The sequence below is a fragment of the Pecten maximus genome, chromosome 8 (genome assembly GCF_902652985.1).
Source record: "Pecten maximus chromosome 8, xPecMax1.1, whole genome shotgun sequence".
NCBI classification, from domain to species: Eukaryota; Metazoa; Mollusca; class Bivalvia; order Pectinida; family Pectinidae; genus Pecten; species Pecten maximus.
This window is the reverse complement of record NC_047022.1, coordinates 29,456,154-29,461,461: the sequence shown is the minus strand read 5'-3', so window position 1 is coordinate 29,461,461 and position 5,308 is coordinate 29,456,154.

Genomic DNA, 5,308 nt, shown 5'->3' with positions numbered 1-5,308 from the left:
AAATATTGTTTACAAAAAAATAATGTCTTTATCTGTTTTGGATTATCTGTAATTGATGAATATTAGATTTCATGACATCGTGTAATGAACTATGCATACGCACGTGTAGGCAAGCTTCGTAGCTTCGTGTTGTAAGAGATATCAAGTTTTTTGGTGTTTTATTTCTACGAGTGTGTTTCCATAGCGTAGGATTTCAGCGGAGAAATTCCATGGTGAGAGTTCGATCCTTGCAAACTACAACAAGTTCGTTGATAACCATACATACCCATACCTGTGTATATATGACAGAAATACACACACACACACACACCAAACCCATATCCACACCCACACACAAATATTCAGTTCACTGGTAGCCTGATCAATCGTGTCAAGGGCTCAGCGTATGTGTTGGTCATATCTTTTGTACCGGCATTCTAAAAACACAATGACAGCCGCCACCGACATTGTAACGCGATCATTGTAACGGTGCAATATCGGTTAACATATTTAATGACGGTAAAACACACAGCTCATGACCTGTTTCAATGACAAACTGTTCTGGCTTGAAACTCTCACGGTTCTTGCATCTCTCACGGCGACCGGTGTCCCCTCCGTGTAACTTACAAGTACCGGAAGCGGAACTTGCAACTCTCACGGACTTGCAAAGTACACGCAACGTCAACTGAGTCATCGGCACGATTGACCACGCTCCACACTGATAAATACCAGTTACATCTGGCAAATACAAATAAAACAATCCCATACATACACATTCAAAACAATAGCATGCATTCCCCTCATCCTCCTCATCCCATCCTCCTCCTCCTCTTCACCATCATATCTATATTATTTAGCAGTCTTCATCTTGATAAAGATGAAATATTCTTTAAAAAGTTAAAATGCCCATGATACGGTACATACAAAATGTAATAATACATGTGTAAAATGAAAATTCAAACACAGATCTGCTGTCTCCAAAGTACATACCTCAGCGCCAACATCGTGCCGCTTTTTCTGGGAAATATGAAATTTATTCGGTATATCATTATAATCTTATGATTTATGACATCTATTTGTCCAGTTTAAAAAGATTGAAACAAACCATAAGACACGGTCAAAGAAACCAATCCACTACAAACTTACGTATGTCGTTTAAAATGATAAATATAGTTATCGTTACTCATATTCTGTGGTAGAGAGCAATAGCTTTTCAATAGTTCAAAATGTTGTATACATGTTATATACATACGTATTATTTATTATTTCAATAACTTAATTACGAGCTGAATATCAAAGGACGTAAAACTTGTACATATTTTGTATATGCTCTCAGAATAAATCTATGTATCTATATGTATGTTAATATTGTCAAAAATGATTTTTAGACATGTTACGCCGTAATAGAAACTGATCTTTACATATTACATGTATATATAATATATTTTATATTGTGGTTTCTCCAGTTACTAAAACATTATTCTTATTGTATTTTATTGTATTTCCAGTACTTTTTATATATACTATGTGATTGTATTTGTAATTTTTTGTGTTTTGATAAAGGTGCGGATTGCCTCGAAAATTTAACAAGCCCTATTGTTTACACTGTTTGAATTACTTCTTTGCCCCATATAATATATTTTAACTATGTATTGGAATCGAATGTGTTAATGGTGATGTTTGCGAATCACTTTCAAATCCATATCTATCAGTTATTTCAACAACATGTTTTTGTGATTCCTACAACTAAGATCAAATGACTTTTTTTCTACATTTTAAACATATCGAAATAGCTTTTTTTCAATTGGAAATAGTTCAAGTTGCCATTGTCAAGTCAGAAATATATCAAAAGCCTCGGACCAACTCAGATAGTGGTCAGGAGCAAAGCTTACAAGAGGTCAAACAAATTTAATGGCAGGAAAAAGAGTCAATCTAATTAAAATATGGACGGTCATTCATGAACATCTAACAACATTCCATGAGGGGTCACGTTCTGATGACCTTTTTGATTAGCCAATCAAATGACTACTTCCAGAATCTTGGAAGTGAATTTTATGTGTCCGAATTAGCATGACTAGAATGCATAGCTTGCATAATGTGTCGATTTCTTTCAAGTCATTTCGTCCCACTAACCAAAATGTAGATGCTGTACTGAAATGGTTTGCTTCCTATGTATTCTGTGACGAAATGGTATCGGCAAATTGGCAAATTTCGCCCTAAAAGTGAAAAACACACATCTCAAAGGTCACCCCGACGTGACCCCTTATGGGATGTTGTTAGATGTTCATGTAACGTAGTGGGAATGGCCATCTAGATTTTAATTAGATTGGAAAAGAGTGAGAATGTTTTTATAATTTATGGTTTCCCAAAACAGAAACACGAAGACAGTAAGATGAGGAATAGCGCTGACGAGGAAAGGATAAGAAAACTACTGAGAACATACAAAGTAACCAATCTCACAATAAACAAGGACATTCTAAAAATCAAAAGAGACAAGAGGATGAAACTTCGTCAAAATCGGAAAAATCCGACCTTGTATCATTGGAATCCACAGAAAGCAAAAGAGAACTTTTAAGGAATATTAAGTCTAAAGAACGAAGATCTTGGAAACATACGAATTAGCAGCGATTTAACGAAGGTCGATCGAGACAAGGAAAAATATTAAAGTTGTAGGCAAAATGAACATCACGGCGGGGGAATCATTTACAGGGTTCGGGGTCAACCACGGAAGAGAAGGATCGTCCGAGATTAAACCAAAAATCGTCAATGAGAATTGCAGTCACAGGATTTGTATACCATGTGTATACATGTATATATACATGGGTATAAATGCAGAGTCTTAAAAAAAAGAAGAAAAAAAAACTGGATGAAATTGATAAAGATAAAATATCTAACTACGAGAACAAAATTTCTGTCTTAAGGGTACATGAAGATTGTCCTAAAAATAGCAGGCTATTGCCAAAAAGGGTCAAATGTGTGTGTTTATTAGCGGTAACTCCGGTTTCTGTAATCTATTTAAGGGAAGAGTAGTTGCTGAAAATAGAAAACAAAAAAACAAAACCAAAAAACCAAAAAAAAAAAAAAAAAAAAAAAAACCGCATAAGCAGTAGAAAATGCAATAAATTATTTTAAGGCGAATTAATTTGCGACAAGCTCAACAATATTTCACTAAAAGATGTTTACCGAAAGCGCTATATAGATACTAGAGGATGCTCCGTCGGAAGTATTACATCAATTGTTGGTACTTTTTCCACGTGCAAATCAATTCGATTTGTGCTTAACATGATTCATAACCAAATATATGCGAATTGGACGAAAACAAATTAAAAATTGAAGTTTAAAGACATTTTAGCTATTAAAACCATACCTCAATTTGCGTATAATATGCAAGTTGATGGCTTTCCCGAACCTGGTAATGTAATGTTAGGCATTGTGTAAATACATGTAGGTTGCAAAATTGCATGAGAGTGTATATATACATGTTATATTATTTTATGCCATCTTGAATTGTATTGTATATATACCAATGTTTTGTCATAGGGAGAGGGCTTTGAATAAGTTGTACAACTTGTGCCCAATCCCGTTGCTTAAAGGCAATAAAATATGTTTAAATCAATGTTAGGCATCGACACCTAGGCTGAAGACTAATACGATTTTTCTCTGAGGTTTGGTAACATATTGTTGGCTCTTCTATGTACATTTCCACGTGTTTTGGATTCTATTTCTAATGAACTCCACACAACACCACAGGCATGAATATATCAGATGAGGCCGCACTAGTGTTTGGAACATCAGAAAGAAACGTTTGTAGTCTAGATTTAAATGATCTTTTTACTATTTTAGCTAGTCATTTGCTTTTGTTAACCAGCGTCTGTATATGTTTTCCGAATTTGAGTTTCGGGGCAATAGTACTCTAACTCCCACGTCCTTCTCTGATCCCTCTGTTTAGAGTATGGTCTCTGATCCGTCGGATGTTGACATTTGATTTCTCTGATTCTACTGTTTCGAGTATGGTCTCTGATCCATCGGATGTTGACATTTGATTTCTCTGAATCCACCGTTACGAGTATGGTCTCTGATCCATCGGATGTTAACATTTGATTTCTCTGAATCCACCGTTACGAGTATGGTCTCTGATCCATCGGATGTTGACATTTCATTTCTCTGATTCCTCTGTTTAGAGTATGGTCTCTGATCCATCGGATGTTGACATTTGATTTCTCTGATTCTACTGTTTCGAGTATGGTCTCTGATCCGTCGGATGTTGACATTTGATTTCTCTGATTCCATCGTTTCGAGTATGGTCTCTGATCCGTCGGATGTTGACATTTGATTTCTCTGATTCTACTGTTTCGAGTATGGTCTCTAATCCGTTGGATGTTGACATTTGATTTCTCTGATTCTATACTGTTTCGAGTATGGTCTCTATAATCCGTTGGATGTTGACATTTGATTTCTCTGATTCTATACTGTTTCGAGTATGGTCTCTGATCCTTCGGATGTTGACATTTCATTTCTCTGATTCCTCTGTTTAGAGTATGGTCTCTGATCCATCGGATGTTGACATTTGATTTCTCTGATTCTACTGTTTAGAGTATGGTCTCTGATCCGTTGGATGTTGACATTTGATTTCTCTGATTCCTCTGTTTAGAGTATGGTCTCTGATCCGTTGGATGTTGACATTTGATTTCTCTGATTCTATACTGTTTCGAGTATGGTCTCTATAATCCGTTGGATGTTGACATTTGATTTCTCTGATTCTACTGTTTCGAGTATGGTCTCTAGCTGTTTAATTCTTTCCTGTGGGATTTCGCTGTAATCTGAACCACACCTAACTAACAGCACCTGGATGGAAAGTAGTAACTATTTTGCACTCCGCTTGAAATGCTGTGTATGTCATTTTGTAGCATTCAAAGTGTCCGTTAAGTCCTGTATGCTGCGGTACATACATTTGAATCCGCACATGTAAATAACGATTTAATAAAGTCACAGACGTGATAAACGTACACGTCTCTGATAAAGTACATCAATAATTAATAATCATAAATTACAACTGTTACTTTGGTATAAATTTAGTGATTTGAAAATTAAATACAATTACTGGAAGTGTTAATTAATTAATTAATTTTCATTGATTAATTCATTGTATCCATTGGCAATACTTTTAGTGTCTGCAAACTTACCTATCTGTACTGTCGCTATTACTTCCATGAACTATATCATCTGAAAGGTTACACTGCAATGACGAGCCGGTTTTGTCCACCAAGCATGTATAGATATCTTCATGTGCCCCGTTATTGTTGACTGGGATCCGGAACATACACTAATC